The 18185-nt window shown below is 39.6% G+C and overlaps 1 protein-coding gene across 2 annotated transcripts in view; it reads left to right on the top strand.

The window, feature by feature from the left end:
- The first annotated feature begins 246 nt into the window (after positions 1 to 246).
- ABCG2 (ATP binding cassette subfamily G member 2 (Junior blood group)) overlaps positions 247 to 18185 on the top strand; it is a 135680-nt gene continuing 117741 nt past the window's right edge. The window contains exon 1 of one of the 2 annotated variants that reach the window (XM_057727692.1): positions 247 to 265. The gene's annotated coding sequence lies outside the window, so the exon portion shown is untranslated. Of the gene's footprint in view, positions 266 to 10469; positions 10498 to 18185 lie in introns of those variants that run through there. The other variant, XM_057727688.1, reaches the window with a different exon arrangement.

The following is an 18185-nucleotide window of genomic DNA, read 5'->3' as shown; positions in this document are numbered from 1 at the left end:
TCTGCGGGGGGGGGAGGGAGCCATCGGGAGGGGAGCCGGGGCCAAGCAGGCACCCCTACCATGTCTGGTGTAAGGTTTGCGGGCTCTGCCACTACAGATGATGGGTGCGAGGGCTGGGGTCATGAGTGCCTCACCCAGTGAAGGGACGGGGTCCCAGGGCCTGTTGCCGCCGCCGCCGTGCGCGCCAGGACGGTTGGGAGGCCGGAGGCAATGTGTGCAACGTCCCTGCCTGCTGCTAGGTTCTCTGAAGCGGAGAGCTCCGAGTGTGAGTTGCTAGACTCCATTCAGAGTCCCAGCATTAAGATTCATTATCCTGAATTTAAAATCAGATAAATCTCAATGCTTACGTATTTTTCTCCACCTGTCTTCAGCCGCAGGGATGCAGGCACAAGATGGGAGAAGTTTGAATTGAACTAGAGATTCTGGTTTTGCCCAACTAGCGGCAGCGCAAAAGAGGAGCGAGGGAATTGAGGGTGTTGGCGAGGGTATTATGGTAATGAATGATCGTGGAATTTCAGCTGGTATGGAGATTAAAGATACCAGTAGGGATGGGGCACAGTGAAATATTAGTGAGGTTAATGATTACAGGTCCTTGTGGGGGTTTTGTTGGAGCTGGGTTACTAGAAGGAGCTAGGTGGAAAGATGGGTGGTCAGAGAGCAAGACACATAAAGTGAGATTGGTAATGACAGCTTCCGTGGCATGACCTGGGCGTGCGTAGCTGAAGCAGTGTGGAGAACAAGAACACTGGAGGAGAGAAGTTCAAGGTAGGCAGAGGCCAGCATGCTGGAAGAAATCACCTGTGTGTATACTGAACTCATTAAGAGGTAAGACAGAAGTAGTGTTAGAGAGGGCGACTGTGCACCAGTAACTAATAAATGGGGGAAGAGGTCCTGGAGTCCCAAGAAAGCAGCAGCCGTGGAGAGTAGTCAGTGATAAAGCCTGGTGACATGAAATTCACAGCTGAGATTGGGGGGAAGTTAGTAGATGATCCACTTTGGGATGTTCACATTTTGCAGTGGTTTCTTCTCTCAGAATGAGCAATATCGGAATGTGAAATTCCCCACTGGAATCTTAAGGCAAGCTCCTTTGTTTCTGTAATGCCTTTTTACGCTTTCATCACAAGAGGGCACCGGAGTCTAGGGCAGGATTATTTTTGTTCTTACCGAAAACTAGGGCAACCGCGTTTACTTTGAGAGTGAGTGGGGCACAATTAATAATTACTTGGAGCTACATGTGTAAACTGGGACTTTGCTATGCAAACTGGGACAGGAGCCCACACGCTGCCCTGCGCAGTGTGAGCATGGCCAATTTAATTATGAACTAGCTCTACACTAAAGGCTCTCATTCCCCAAAGTCACTACAGTCCTTATGACACACAAACAGATTAGGAAGAGAAAAGTGCCCAAACTTGCTTTTATCTTGAAGAGAAGATCAAGAGAGACTCTCCTCTGCACGCCACCTCCCTGATTATATTTATTGCCTATCCCATTTTCCCCCCGGTGTGATCTTGGAGGTAGAGGCCAATCAGTGAAATTCAAATAATCGCCATTCCTATATCCTCATTTGTACCCCAGAGCTGGTACTTCTTGGAAGAATTTCAAAGTTACACCAGTTGCCACAAGTTCATGGCTCAAGAGACATAGATGGTGAGCTTGGCTTCTCAGAATTTTAAAACGGATTATTGAACGGATGGTACATGAGTATATGGGCACATAGGAAGAATAAGGACGAGGACAAGGAGTGTAAGAACTAGTTGTAGCAAACTAGTTACACTTCTTTTCAGAATAGTGGTTTTACCTTGTTAAATTCAGAGAGGCTTTACTCTGGAGTATAGTTGCCGTAGAATATCAAGGAGACAACCTAGTTAACAGTGAGTTACGTTGGGAATGAAATACAAAGTTATGGGAGCATTTTCTCCCTCTTAATAGAATTTATGTAAACTTACTGAAAAATGCTTGTAGGGCTTCCTAGGTGGCGCAGTGGTTAAGAATCCGTCTGCCAATGCAGGGGACATGGGTTCGATCCCTGCTCCGGGAAGATCCTACATGCAGCGGAGCAACTAAGCCCGTGTGCCACAATAAAAACAAACAAACAAAAACGCTTGTAGTCAATCATCAAATGCAATCATTTGATGATTAATGGTTGCTTTTCTAAAAGGCTCGACTGTAAGAATTGCTAGTGCAAATAGATGTGTTTTCATTTTCTACTGGCAAATGTTTTGGGAAATCGTACCTGGGTCTTTGGATCTAGCCATAGGCACAGCAACTAAGCTTAGATGAATTGGACTCATTTACAGCACCATAACAGTTGGCCTTCCTCTACAGATTAAAGCATGACCTACTGCATTATTTCTGCTTCTTCCCACCTGTACCTTTTCCTGAGCAACACAGAGATTTTTTTTCTCTTCATTCATTCCAGTGCAGAGGAAATTTAAGTTCTCCTCTCTATGCAGGCCACAAATATTCACCATTCAGTGTTGAAGTCCTTTTATGGATGTTAAGATAACCAGGCCTTATAAGGCAAAGCCAGGTATTTTCTTAGGAATAAATTTTGGTCCATTTTAGCACATTAAAAGAGGGGGAAAACAAATGGATCAAATCTAATCTTGTCTAATCTCAAACTTTGTTTCTCAGAGTGTGGTCCACAGGCTACCTGCGTCAGAGTCAGAATCACCTGGTAGTGTTTCTTTAAAGTCTGGACTGCTGGCTTCTTAGCTGCTGAATCAGAATCTTGTTTGTGTGTGTATGTGCTATGTAAGAGTCTTTATTTATGAAAAGCACCAGAGTGATTCTGATGTATCCTAAGCCAGCTATCATGGTTTTATAACTAGTTGTATCAGCTTACGTTTAGTTAGTGTGCCTACAGCTATTCAAGACCTGCCAAAAGAGGTAAGAGCACAACCTAGGAGATTTTGACCTGGCAGTTTTTTCCCAATCTGATGGTGTTAACTGCTAGGACCATGGAAACAGTGCTCTGTTTTAATGTCTATTTTAAAACATTGCAGCTTGTTAGTGAACTTAAAGACTGCAGGAAGAGCAAAACGAATACATTTTTGTTAGAATGTCCACATATTAACCATAAGTAGTCACTAGATCTAGATTATTCAGTTACTAAGCATAAAAGTTAATTGGTTTTTTAGATGTTTAAGATTAAAATTTTAATTTTAGTATAATTGATATTAAGAATTTCTCCTGATAACAAGTAGATAGCAAGACTATATATTGATGCCACTCAAAGCAATAAAATTATCTTCTTTTTTTAAAAAAAGACCTAATAGACAATTTGAATAGACCCCTATCTTAAAGTATTTGAATCAATAATTAATAACTTTCCAAAACAGAAAGTGCCAGATCCAGATGAGTTCACTGGGGAATTCCACCAAATATTTAAGGGAAAATCCTACCAATTCTCTACCATCTCTTTCAGAAGATAGAAGTCAAGGGAATACTTCCTAACTCACTCTATGAGCATTATCCTAACACCAAAACCAGATAATGACATTACAAGAAAAGAAAACAAAGTACAGACCAATATCTCTTGTGATGTAAATGCAAAAATCCTCAACAAAATCCAACAGTGTATGAAAAGAATTATATACTGTGTGGGATTATACACCCAAAATTTTACACAACATGGCATATACTTCAGGTATACAAGCCTGGTTCAACATTTGAACTAAATTATTGTAATCTGTCACGTCAACAGGCTAAACAAGAAAAATCACATGATCATATCAAAAGATGATAAAAAGCATTTAATAAAATGCAATCTTTGTTCATAAAAGCTCTCCTCAATTCAGCAATAGAGGAGAACTCCCTCAACTTGATAAAGAACATCTACAAAAAGCCTAAGTCAACATCATCCTTAATGGTGAGAAACTAGATGCTTTCTCACCAAGATCAGGAACAAGGCAAGAACGCTGTCTCTCAACAGTCTTTTCCAGTATCGCACGGGGAGTCCTAACAGTGCAATAAGGTAAGAAGTTATGGCAGTTGGGAAGGAAGAAATAAAACTGTTTTCGGTTGCAGATGATATGATTGTCTGTATAGAAAATCCAGACGAATCAACAACAGCAATAATAGCAACAACAAAATGCTAAAGAATTTGGAAAAGAATAGATCCATGTATATGTATAACTGAATCACTTTGCTGTACACCTGAAACCAACACAACATTATTAATCAACTATACTCCAATATAAAATAAAAATTAAAAACAACAACAACAGGACTTCCTAGGTGGCGCAGTGAGTAAAAATCTGCCTGCCAATGCAGGGGACACGGGTTAGATCCCTGCCCCAGGAAGATCCCACATGCCATGGAGCAACTAAGCCCGTGTGCCACAATTGTTGAGCCTGCGCCCTAGAGCCCGTGAGCCACAACTACTGAGCCCATGTGCTGCAACTACTGAAGCCCACATGCCTAGAGCCCATGCTCTGCAACAAGAGAGGCCACCACAATGAGAAGCCCGCACACCATAAGGAAGAGTAGCCCCCACTCACCGCAACTAGAGAAAGCCCGTGTGCAGCAACGAAGACCCAACACAGCCATTAAAATAAATAAATAAATAAATTTATAAACAACAACAACAACAACAACAACAACAACTCCTGGAACTAATAAATGACATAGCAAGGTTGCAGGATATAAGGTTAATATACAATAGTCAACCACTTTCCTACATACTAGCAATGAACAAGTGGAATTTGAAATTAAAAACACAATAGCATTTATATTAGATTCCCAAAAGTGAAATACTTCGATATAAATCTAACAAAATATGAACAAGATCTATATGACAAAAGCTACAAAACTGATGAAAGGAATCTAAGAATAACTAAATAAATGCAGAGATATTCCATGTTCACGGGGAGGAAGATTCAATATTGTCAAGATGTAAGTTCTTCCTAACTTGATCTATAGATTCAATGCAATCGCAGTAAAAAAGCCAGCAAGTTATTTTATGGATATTGACAAACTGATCCTGAAGTTTATATGGAGAGGCAAAAATATATATTCTATTATATAGAATAGTCAACATAATATTGAATGAGAGGAACAAAGTTGGAGGACTGAGAGCACCTGACTTCAAGTTTTACTATAAAGCTACGGTAATCAAGACAGTATGATATTGGTGAAAGAACAGGCAAATAGGTCTTGCAACAGAATAGAGAGCTCAGAAAAAGACCCACATAAGTATAGTCCACTGATCTCTGACAAAGGAGCAAAGGAAATACAAATGGCATAAAGATAGTCTTCAACAAATGGTGCTGGAACAAATGGACAGCCAAATGGGAAGAAAAAAAAAAACCAGCAATCTAAACACAAACTTTCACCCTTCACAAAAATTAAAGTGGATCATAGACCTAAATGGAAAACACAAAGCTATAAAACTCCAAGAAGATAACATAGGAGGAAATCTAGGTAATCTTGGGCATGGTGATGACTTTTAGATACAACACCAAAGGCAGGACCCATGAAAGAAATCACTGATAAGCTAGGCTTCATTAAAATTAAAAACTTCTGGTCTGTGAAAGACAGTGTCAAGGGAATAAGGAGACAAGCCACAGACCAGGAGAAAATATCTACCAAAGACATAGCTGATGAAGGACTATTTTCCGAAATATACAAAGAACTCTTAAAACTCAACACTAACAGAACAAACAACCCCATTAAAAAATAAGCCAAACACTTGAACATATACCTCACCAAAGAAGATATACAGATGGCACATAAGCATATGGAAAGATGCTCCACATGATGTCAGCATGGAATTGCAAATTAAAACAAGAATAAGATACCACTATATACCTATTAAAAAGCCCAGACTCTAGGGACTTCCTAGGTGGTGCAGTGGTGAAGAATCCACCTGCCAGTGAAAGGGACATGGGTTCGAGCCCTGCTCTGGGAAGATTCCCACATGCTATGGAGCGACGAAGCCCGTGCACCACAACTATTGAGCCCGTGCTCTAGAGCCCATGAGCCACAGCTACTGAAGCCCGTGTGCCTAGAGCCTGTGCTCCGCAACAAGAGAAGCCACAGAAATGAGGAGCCCACGCACCACAATGAAGAGTAGCTCCTGCTCGCATCAACTAGAGAAAGCCCGTGTGCAACAACGAAGACCCAACATAGCCAATAAATAAAATTAATTAATTAATTAATTAAAAAAAAAAAAAGGCCAGACTCTGAAACACTGATGACATCAAATGCTGTCCAAGAACTTTCATTCATTGCTGGTGAGATTTCAAATCGGTACAGCCACTTTGAAAGAGTTTCAGTTTCTTACAAAACTAAACATACACTTTCCACGGAATCTAGTGATCACGTTCCTCAGTATTTACCCAAATGAGCTGAAAACTTAGGTCCTCACCAAAACCTGAACACAGATGTTCACAGCAGCTCTAGTCATAATTGCTAAAACTTGGAAGGAATCAAGATGTCCTTCAGTCAGTGAATGGATAAATAAACCGTGGTAATCCAAACAAAGGAATATTATTCAGTATCAAAAGAAATGAGCTATCAAGCCATGAAAAGACATGGAGGAAACTTAAATGCATATTACTAAGTGAAGGAAGCCATTCTGAAAAGGCTACATACTGTATGCTTCCAACTGCATGACATTCAGGAAAAGGCAAAAGTTGCAGACAGTAAAAAGTCAGTAGTTGCCAGGTGCAATAGGACAGGGACGAATGTGGAGCACAGAGGAATTTTAGGGCAGTGCACCTCTTCTGTATGACACTACAGTGGTGGATACATTTGTCAAAGTCCATAGATACATAGAATGTACACCACCAAGAGGAAACCCTAATGTAGACTATGGACTTGGGTGATGATGATATGTCAGTGTCTGTTCATCAGTTGTAAGAAGTGTTCTACTCTGGAGCATCATGTTGATTTGGGGGAGGCTGTGCTTATAGAGGGCAGGGGGTGTATGGGAACTCTGTACTGTCTTCTGTTTTGCTGTGAACCTAAAACTGCTCCAAAAATTAAAGTCTATTTAAAAGGAAAAAGAAAATATACAAACATTTAATGAAGAGGCATGTGTGTGTAACCACCACCACCAAAGCCAGTGTGACACAGAAATTATTCACTTAATGCCAGGCTTTATTTAGATGCCAGTTCTACCACATCCTAATCTGTCACCATGGCCAAGTTCCTGCTTCCTCATCTATCACAAAGGAGATCCCTATCTCCTAGATTGCTGAGAGAACAAAATGAGTTAAACCATGTAAAGTGTTTAGAAAAGTGTCTGATAGTACACAATAAATGTTAGCTATTATTAATATTAAAAGAAAAAAAATCAACACAACATTTTGTAAATTTATCATGCCAGGAGATGTCATGTCTGTCTGTTGGGAAAAATAGGTACATATTTTCTTAATATATATAGTATATGCCCTAAAATGTGGTAGAAAATAGCATATTATGACAAACTATGATCCATAAACCAGATAGTCTTTTTTTTTTAATTTTTATTTATTTATTATTTTTTGGGGGGTACACCAAGTTCAATCATCTGTTTTTATACACATATCCCCGTATTCCCTCCCTCCCTCGACTCCCCCCCCTCCCTCGAGTCCCCCCCACCCTCCCTGTCCCAGTCCTCTAAGGCATCTTCCATCCTCGAGTTGAACTCCCTTTGTTATACAACAACCTCCCACTGGCTATCTATTTATCTATTTTATCTATTTTATATGTATGTCTGTGCTACTCTCTCACTTCGTCTCAGCTTCCCCTTCACCCCCCTGCCCCCCCCAAACCTCAAGTTCTCCAGTCCATTCTCTGCATCTGCGTCCTTGTTCTTGTCTTGTCACTAAGTTCATCAGTACATTTTTAGATTCCGTATATGTGAGTTAGCATACAATATTTGTCTTTCTCTTTCTGACTTACTTCACTCTGTATGACAGACTCTAGGTCTATCCACCTCATTGCATATAGCTCCATGTCATCCCTTTTCATAGCTGAGTAATATTCCATTGTATATATATGCCACATCTTTATCCATTCATTTGTTGATGGGCATTTAGGTTGCTTCCATGTCCTGGCTATTGTAAATAGTGCTGCAATAAACATTATGGTACATGTTTCTTTTGGGATTATGGTTTTCTCTGGGTATGTGCCCAGAAGTGGGATTACTGGATCATATGGTAGTTCTATTTTTAGTTTTTTAAGGAACCTCCAAACTGTTTTCCATAGTGGCTGTACCAACTTACATTCCCACCAACAGTGCAGGAGAGTTCCCTTTTCTCCACACCCTCTCCAATATTTGTTGTTTCTAGATGTTTTGATGATGGCCATTCTGACTGGTGTGAGGTGATACCTCATTGTGGCTTTGACTTGCATTTCTCTGATGATGAGTGATGTTGAGCATCTTTTCATGTGTTTGTTGGCCATCTGTATGTCTTCTTTGGAGAAATGTCTATTTAGGTCTTCTGCCCATTTGTGGATTGGGTTATTTGCTTTTGGGGTATTAAGCTGCCAGATAGTCTTTTTTGATGTACTTGATTAAAAGAAGCTATTTGGTGACACTGTTATAATTTTAAGTAGAGCAGTCATTAAAATATGCAAAAATATCATATACATCTCTGAGATTCAGGTTGAAGAGGTGCATGATTATGAAAATTGAGGGAGATAAAGATTATTGGATAACACGAGTCAAAGTGAGATTTTTCACATAAAATGTCAAACAAACAACAAAAAAATAAAATAAAGTAAAATAAAATGTCAAACATCCTATTAATCCAGACAGCCTTGAACTGGGTTGTTAGGCAGGACATATCTGCCACATAAACTGTTCTTTTTTTTTTCTTTTGCTGAGTATGTGTTTTGTATACCCAATGTTAAACAACATTAAGATGCTACTGTTTTGATTTTTTAGTTTCTTCTGATATTTATATTCTAGGAATTCAGAAAGTACAGAAAAGGAAACAAGAGGGGCAACAAGAAAGCTACAACAGGCAGGGCAGAGTGATTAGATGGTCTAGTCCAGCAGTTCCTGTGTCCCGACGTGTCAGAGTCTCCCGGAAGCTACTAAGAAACACAGGGCCCAGGTTACCTGAAATAGGAATGGATCTAGGTCTTTGTATTTTTACCAAATTTCCCAGGTAAGCGTGGTAGGGACCGAGGTTTGATCTAGACTATTTAATCTCTTCCTTGCTGCTGAAGGGCCAGGAAGGAGCAGCATGGACATCACCAGAGAGCCAGCTAGAAATGCAGAATCTTGTACCCCACCTGAGATCTACAGAGTCAGAATCTGCATTTTTATCCAGATCCTGAGGTGGTTTCATAAGCTCATTAAGGCTTGAGCAGCATTACTTCTCAGCCTGTCTGCAGGTTGGAATTCCCTGGGAGAGATTCTGACTTCATTGTGTGGGTTTGACCCGGACTTCGGAGTTTTTAAAAACTCCCCAGGCTGTTTAAACTTCAGCCACCTTTGAAAAGGGATCTTCGAAGCCAAAATCACAGCACGAGCATAGGTGTAGTATTATCATGTTGAGCTCAAAGGGTCTTTATCCACTGCAGCATGGGGTGGGCTGCCCCCAGCATGGTACAAATGGGACAGTACTCACTGGTGCCCCTTGACAATAGAAAGACATTATATGTGTAGACTTATTTGTTTGAATAGTTTAGTAACATAAAACTCTCCTTGGTTTCTCTTCTCTTTCACTCCCACCCAGATTCCTTACCCTAGGAGGGTAGGTTTCCATTCCAATGTATCTTTAATAAAACTGTTTGGTGTTCAGCAAAGTATCAATAAAATGAGACTCCGTTCAAAACCAACGAGAACACTGAGGGTGATTCAAAAGAGTGTACTGCAGATTATTCAGAAACTGGAGGGATGAGAACAGAATGGGGGATGGAGTTGAGGAGGAGGTAAAAACCTGAAAGAACAGAGGGAAAGACCAGAGAGAGTAAATATTTGCTTGTTCTGTTTGGTTTTGTAAACTGTTCATGACAACTGGATTCTAGCCAGTGGATTCAATGATCGGAAGCTGCAGCTAACTGACAGCCATGGCTGGTTTCCAAAGAAAATCACAGTTAACAAGTTGTAGGCTAATTTCTACAAAGTGGTTTAATTAGAGTGTTCTAATATTGGAACTCTAAAATGACTTGACAGCTACACCTGAGGAACTAGGTTTTCTCTAAACTTCTTAAAGAAAAAAGGCAACTGAACGTTATTGATGGTATCAAAATAAAATTTTGATCCCAGTGGCACAAGGTTAATATTTAGAGATTACCCAGAGATACTCACTTTCTGATTTTGTACCAGGAAGTTTTAAAACAGCAACCAGCCAAAAGGTGTTTCTGTTCCTGAGAAGAGAAGAGAACTTTCTAAATATAATCAGATATTTCCTTTTAATTACTTTGCAGAGCTTCTATTTCTCTCTAGTTTTCTTCTCTTCAAGTAGGAAAGAATTTTGTTTTCTTCTGAAAGAGCCCACATACTCTACGTAGAAAGAACTCAAGCAAGGCGGTCCCCTGCTGCAGGAATAACAGGTATGGGACATTGACTATATGTGCTTAGTGTACCATTTGGGTACAAAGGATGACTTTGCTATAGATGTTCAATGATCAACAGTGTGGGCGTAGAGTTGCTCACTCACAATAGCCACATGTGTCTACGTGTATGTAATAGTTTTGTACATTTTCAGTACATTTCAGTTTCTGGATCAGTTGGCCTCATTTGGCAGGGTAAGAAGGCTCCATTTTATTTTATTAGTTCTGTTGCCTACCAATAAAGGGGGTAGTTGACAGTATTTTGAAGGAATAGAGGTCTTTGGTTGCTTTTGGTGAAAAGAGATTGGTTATTCTCTGCATCATAGAATGATTAATTGGCATGGTTTTGGAGGATTAGGATGCTGATAGGAATATTTGATTTCATAATTTTAAGAGTAGTTGGTTCCCTTTGGAAACGGACTTGAAATCCAGGTCTTAAGTTGCTACAATATTTGTCCGTTAAATACAAAATATGTTTGTGATTTCACAGAACAGGAAGGCCAGGCTGGCCTGAACAATGCTACTCAGCTTCTTAAAAGTGCTGCCAATTCTTCATCCTGGCTTTGCTTTCTTAAAGCTGCTTCCTCCTTGCCCAGGGGGTGTTCACCCTTTCCTGAAGCACATCTACCAGTTGGGACACATTAGGAAATGGCGAAAAAATTCCTTTATTTCTGTTTCCTTCAACTTCCTTTGGCAGAGAACTTGGCAGCCTATCCTCTTTCCTGAAGCACAGTCACCAAAGCTGTTTGTGTCTTGACCTCTTCTCTACAAAATGGAAGAAAAGTCTTCCAAAGACCCCAGCAGATTGCAATATACCAGCTTATTACTGTGCACGTTATCCCTCTAGATATGGGTTGCTTGACCCTCCCTGGGTTTATTTGGGAAAGCCAGGATTCTAATCTTAAAATACATGAGCATTCCCTTGAATTAAATTATTCTACCTCTTAGTGCCACTGTTAATCTGTATGAAACCCTCAAGCTCTGTCTATGATCATGTAATTCTAGAGCTTATTACTTCTGAGAATTAATTGTAGCCACCAAAAGTATAGAATGATTAAAAGCTGAAAGGTTTTATGTTTTTCAGTTTTTTTAAGTTATAATTTTTTTTTGTTGTTGTTTTTTTTACTGTGTATGGGTTTATTTAGACAGACTGTCTCTGAGGTACTACATGAAACATTTTTACGTACATTAACAGAGTCACTTTCAGGCTGGAGGAATACTCCAGGGAGTTCGGCTCTCAATCCACCTGTAGTGCTCTGATTCTCAAGCTTCCATCCTCTTTTTTTTTTTATTTTTTTTTATTTTTATTTTTTTGGGGGGTACAGCAAGTTCAATCATCTGTTTTAAGGGCATACAATTTAGTGGTAGAACTTAAACTCTAATTCAGGTGGTTTCACTGTAGTCACTTGTATTTCCACCATCTTGTACTGCCTAGAATGTAATTATAAAATAAATATTGAACTTGAAATTGAAAAAAAAAAAATACATGAGCATTAAAACCCTTGGGCGTGCATTTCAATTATGTTTTGCGTTGCAAAGATTCTTTTCTCTCTTGGAAAAGTAGGGGTCTAAACTTTCCTTTTCACACTAGCTTCTGATATACACACTGATTCCAACTCACTTGATGTAAAAAAGAAAATATGAAAATATAAACAACCCACAGATGCGTTCTTCATTCTGAAAATTTACTTTCCTTCTTTACTTTCACAGACATACTCTTACTTTCCCTTTGGATGTGGTAACCTGTCCCATCACTTCTTCCTTTACAATGCATAAGAAATATATCTTTCTAAAACCTCTGAACTAGGACTTCCCTGGTGGCGCAGTGGTTAAGAATCTGCCTGCCAATGCAGGGGACAAGGGTTTGATCCCTGGGCTGGGATGATCCCACATGCCTTGGAGCAACTAAGCCCATGCACCACAACTACTGAGCCTGCGTGCTGCAACTACTGAAGCCTGCATGCCTAGAGCCCATGCTCTGCAATAAGAGAAGCCACTGTGATGAAAAGCCTGAGCAGCACAAAAAAGACTAGGCCCTGCTCACCGCAACTAGAGACAGCCCAGGTGCAGCATCAAAGACCCAATGCAGCCAAAAATAGATAAATAAATAAACTCCTAAAAAAAAAGTGTGCCAATGTCAATTTTCTATAAATAAATAAATAAAACCTCTGAACTTAGCATAGGTCTTTATTACTTTGTATCTGGACTGTTTTCTAACTACCGTATTCTCTGTCAACAGTGCTCACCCCTCCTTTAATCCAACCTAAACCATCTTGCACCTTGTCCCTAGTATAATCTTTATTCTAGAGCTACCAAACTCTTTCATCTATTATTACTGTTGAAAAACCATACATTCTTCTCACTACCTAAAGAATCGAGTGCAAACTCCTGAGCGTGGAAAAGACAACCATCACAACCTGGGGCTGAGAGGCCTTTCCCCAGTCTTCTTTTTTTTTAAATTTTATTTATTTATTTATTTGTTTATTTATTTATTTATTGGCTGTGTTGGGTTTTTGTTGCTGCGCCGTGAGAGCGGGCTTTCTCTAGTTGTGGCGAGCAGGGGCTACTTTTTTTTTTATAAACTTTTTTTTTCTATAAATTTATTTATTTATTTATTTATTTATTTATTTATTGGCTGCATTGGGTCATCATTGCTGCACACGGGCTTTCTCTAGTTGTGGCGAGCAGGGGCTCACGTGGTCTCCTCATTTCCCAGCCCAGAGATCAAACCCGTGTCCCCTGCATTGGCAGGCAGATTCTTAATCACTGCACCACCTAGGAAGTCCCAGGAACTGCCCTTCATTGTGGTACGCAGGCTTCTCATTGCGATGGCTCCTCTTGTTGTGGAGCACAGGCTATTAGGTGTGCGGGCTTCAGTAGTTGTGGCACGAGAAATCAATGGTTGTGGCTCTAGGGCACAGGCTCAGTAGTTGTGGCGCACAGGCTTAGTTGCTCTGTGGCATCTTCCTGGACCGGGGATCGAACCCATGTCCCCTGCATTGGCGGGAGGATTCTTTTTTTTTTTTTTTTTTTTTTATTGGCCATGTTGGGTCTTTTTTTTGCTGTGCATGGGCTTTCTTTAGTTGCAGTGAGTAGGGGCTACTCTTCGTTGTGGTGCATGGGTTCCTCATTGCCATGGCTTCTCTTGTTGCAGAGCATGGGCTTTAGGCACGTGGGCTTCAGTAGTTGCAGCACATGGGCTCAATAGTTGTGGCGCACGGGCTTAGTTGTTCCGCGGCATGTGGGATCTTCCTGGAGCAGGGATCGAACCAGTGTCCCCTGCATTGGCAGGTGGATTCTTAACCTCTGTGCCACCAGGGAAGTCCCCCCACTTTTCTTTTGTAAACAGCTGGGCTGTGGTGCAGGAAGATCAAAACACATCTCACAATCATCTCTATTATTTTCTCACTTCCATCCTGTTGGCACACTCTTACTTCCCAGACCTTTCCCCATTCTTACATCTTCACACTTAATATCTTTTTCAAGGCCAAGATTTTTTAAGACCGACCTCCTCCATGAAGCGTTTTTGACCCTTGAAGCCTACAGCAGTCTCTTACTTTGAACTCTTAACACTTATTCTCACTTCCATTTATTTGGCAACTTGTCACTTACTACCTCTTGTATGTCTTCAAAATCGCTGTCTCCTGTTATCATTTAACTGTGGGATGTTTATATCTTATCCCCTCTACGAAATCATTAACTCCTTCATTCATTTATTTATATATACTGGGTTTACTGAGTGCCAGGTACTATGCTAGTTATGGGGAGAAAGTGTTTTCTCCTTGTAGGGCAGTTCTCAAAGCAGAATTTTTTTTTAATGTGTAACAAGTAGGTTTCAGGCATGATTATCTAGCAGAGACTCCCGCCACACTCTTCATCATCCAATGGAGAAATCTGTCAAAGGTATTAAAGTATATTAAGAGAATAATTTTTATTAAATTTTCCTGGGTCTTTAACACTATGGAGTCACCAGTTATTACATGAGTGTTCAGTTGGACTCCCTACCTGCTGGTGCCTTTATAAAAATAGTATTTTAACATCACCATTAGAAGCAGATTCTGTAAGATGGTGTGATGTGATTAACTATTAAGTGGTATAAACAGGGCTGGATCCTAGGCTCCTTTTTTTTTTTTTTTTTTTTTTTTGGCACACGGGCTTAGTTGCTCCGTGGCATGTGGGATCTTCCTGGAGCTGGGATCGAACCCGTGACCTCTGCATTGGCAGGCAGATTCTTAACCATTGCGCCACCTAGGAAGCCCCTAGGCTCCTTTTTAACTGAAATCTTAGTGCTATGGAACTGTGGTCGACTTGAACAAATACCGTTCTTCCACTAAGACTAAAGGGACAAGCAGCCTGCTATGGGCTGATGAGATATACTAAATTTGAGCTTTTTTGATCCTCTCAAGGGATGTTTTGGGGGGCTGAAAAGCCTATTCAAAAGTTTACTTGAGTTTTAGAAATAAATATTTGGTGATCAAAGTTATAAATTCAAGGCTCTAGTTTTCCTTAAGTCTGTATAGTTCAGTTTACTGATGCTATTGCTCTGTTTATAAGTCTAGCAAATTTTGTTATTCACTTCTAAGAGATCTTTCAGTAATGTTTGGTCTAATTTATAAGCTTAGTTAATTTAGCACTTTGTATGTAAAAGAAAAATATTCAGTTTCTCTAGTGTGTTGGGGGACTCCTAAACTACCCCCACCTTCAGATTAACTGGAGGGATTTAAGAACTCAGTGTATAGGTCTGCTCATAGCTAAGATTTATTATAGCAACATAATAAGGATGCACAGGTAGATCATAAGGGAAAGAAAAGGCTTAGTTTGGAGGACTCCATCTGCAAGCCTCCTTATGCTCTTTCTCTCTCACAAGGGGTCACACAGAACATGCTCTTCCCCCAGCAATGGAAACCCAACAACACGTGTGCAGTATATTTTTTTAATTTAATTTTTATTTTATATTGGAGTATAGTTAATTTACAATGTTGTGTTAGTTTCAGGTGTACAGCAAAGTGATTCAGTTACTCATATACATACATCCATTCTTTTTCAGATTCTTTTCCCATGTGAATTTTTACAGAGTATTGAGCAGAGTTCCCTGAGCTATACAGTAGGTCCTTGTTGATGTGTGCAGTATTTTGGCCTGGGGAAGCCACTAGAGACTTAGAGCCCAAGGTTTTTATTGGGTGCTGAGTATATGGGCATGGTCTGCTTAGTAGGCATGCTCTGCATCAAAATTCCAGGCTCCCAGAAGGTGAGCAGGCGTTCAGCATGAACCGTATTGTTTGCACAAATAGTCCAGGCAAAGTGAACCATACTTATCAGTTCACTATTGCATGGGAACACTCTGTGGCTCAACTTCCAAATACCAGCTAAGGGCCAATCTCGAGAGTAGGCCTTTCTAAGGACAGCAGTCTTAGCCCTGCTGTGTTAACTCTTTTCTGCACACTTAGGTACTCCTATTTTCTAATTTAACAAACTAAGCTTGCCCAATTGCTTAAGTAATACATATGAAGAAAATAATTGAAATTATAAATATGGTAAACCCTAGTTCTTTTAATTAATTAATTTATCTTATTTTAAAAATATTTATTTACTTATTTTGGCTGGCCAGGTCTTGTGGCATGCAGGATCTTTGTTGCGGCATGCAGGATCTTTAGTTGCAACATGCGGACTCTTAGTTGCAGCATCTATGAGGGATCTAGTTCCCTAACCAGGGATTGAACCCAGGCCCCTTGCACTGGGAGCAAGGAGTCTTACCCATTGTACCACCAGGGAAGTCCCCAACCCTAGTTCTTTTAAGCGTCCTGTTATTTTCTACAGATTTAGTAGGATTTCAATTTTAAAAGCCTAAATCACTTATTTAATTACACATTTGAAATTGGACTGACAAAATTGTTCTTGTACTCTAATGGGCCAAATTCTATTAAATAATATAAAAATATAAAATAGCAAATAGATAAGAAATTCTTTAATATCAGAGTATTAACATGGATTTGATTTTCTTAAACATTTGCATGATTAATTACAATTCTTCCTAGAATGAAAGATGTTTTAACACTAGGGAAACTATGTTACCTCTAACACTGTTAGCAGATATCTTAGCTGCTATGGTAGTGTGACCTGGAACCGGAGATTTCTGCCGAAGTTGAGTTCTTGCCCTAACCTTGAACTCTAGTTGATTAGGTAATTCAAAGTGAGTTATTGTGATTTTCCTGCATTTAGATTACATATTAGCTAATTCTTCTGATTGCTGACACCATAGGTTTAAGTGTTGACAAGACGATGCTTTTTTTTTTTTTTTAATTGTGGCAGAGGGACCTTAATCTAATTGTTATTTTGGTCTAAATTTAAAGCTTTTTAAACTTAATGAAATTCTTTATTCTTTCATATTCTTGCTATCTTTTAGGACCACACTTTTTTAGAATATTTATTAGAATACTAGATATGCATTTATGGTTTTACCTATGTGATCACAACTTTCAAAGTAGTTTTTCCGCTTATTTTGTTGAGGTTTTTTTTAATAGATTTTTTTAAAAAGCAGTTTTAGGTTTATAGCAAAATTGAGTGGAAAGTACAGAGATTTTCTGTCTGTCCTCTGCTCACTACCCCAAACACACTCTCCTCCATTATCGATATTTCCCACCTACATTTACACCTACAGAGTGATGCATTTGTTCCAATTAGTGAAACTGTATTGACCCATCATCACCCCAAGTCCATAATTTACATTAGGGTTTACTCTTTGTGGTGTACATTCTATGTATCTATGGACTTTGACAAATGTATCCACCACTTAGAAGAATTGCACTGCCCTAAAATTCCTCTGTGCTCCACATTCATCCCTGTCCTATTGCACCTGGCAACCACTGACTTTTTACTGTCTGCAACCTTTGCCTTTTCCTGAATGTCATGTAGTTGGAAGCATACAGCTATGCAGCCTTTCCAGAATGGCGTCCTTCACTTAGTAATATACATTGTTTCCTTTACGTCTTTTCATGGCTTGATAGCTCATTTCTTTTTGACACTGAATAATATTCCATTGTCTGGATTACCACGGTTTATTTATCCATTCACCTGCTGAAGGACATGTTGGTTGCTTCCAAGTTTTGGCAGTTATGACTAGAGCTGCTGTCAACGTCTGTGTTCAGGTTTTGGTAAGGACCTAAGTTTTCAGCTCATTTAAGTAAGTGTAATTGCTAATCCCTTGGTAAGTGTATGTTTAGTTTTGTAAGAAACTGTCTTTCAAAGTGACTGTATTGATTTGAATTCCTACCAGCAATGAATGAAAGTTCTTGGATAGCATTCGATGTTGTCAGTGTTCTAGAATTAGTTTGTTTGTTTGTTTGTTTGTTTTGGCTGTGCCATGCAACATGCAGGATCTTACTTCCCTGACGAGGAATTGACTTGGGTCTCAGCAGTGAATGTGCTGAGTCCTAACCACTGGACCAGCAGGGAATTCCCTAGAGTTTGGCCCTAATAGGTGTGTAGTGGTATCTCATTCTTGTTTTAATTTGCAGTTCCATACTAACATGATGTGGAATGTCTTTTCATATGTTTATTTGCCATCTGTATCTCTTCTTTGGTGAGGTATTTGTTCAGGTGTTTGTTGCATTTTTTAATGGGGTTGTTTGTCCTCTTAGTGTTGAGTTTTAAGAGTTCTTTGTATATTTTGGATAAGTCCTTTACTAGAT

Source organism: Hippopotamus amphibius, chromosome 3 (genome assembly GCF_030028045.1).
Source record: "Hippopotamus amphibius kiboko isolate mHipAmp2 chromosome 3, mHipAmp2.hap2, whole genome shotgun sequence".
In the NCBI taxonomy this organism is placed as follows: domain Eukaryota; kingdom Metazoa; phylum Chordata; class Mammalia; order Artiodactyla; family Hippopotamidae; genus Hippopotamus; species Hippopotamus amphibius.
Note: the sequence above shows the minus strand (reverse complement) of the source record. Positions and strands in the feature narration are given on the sequence as shown.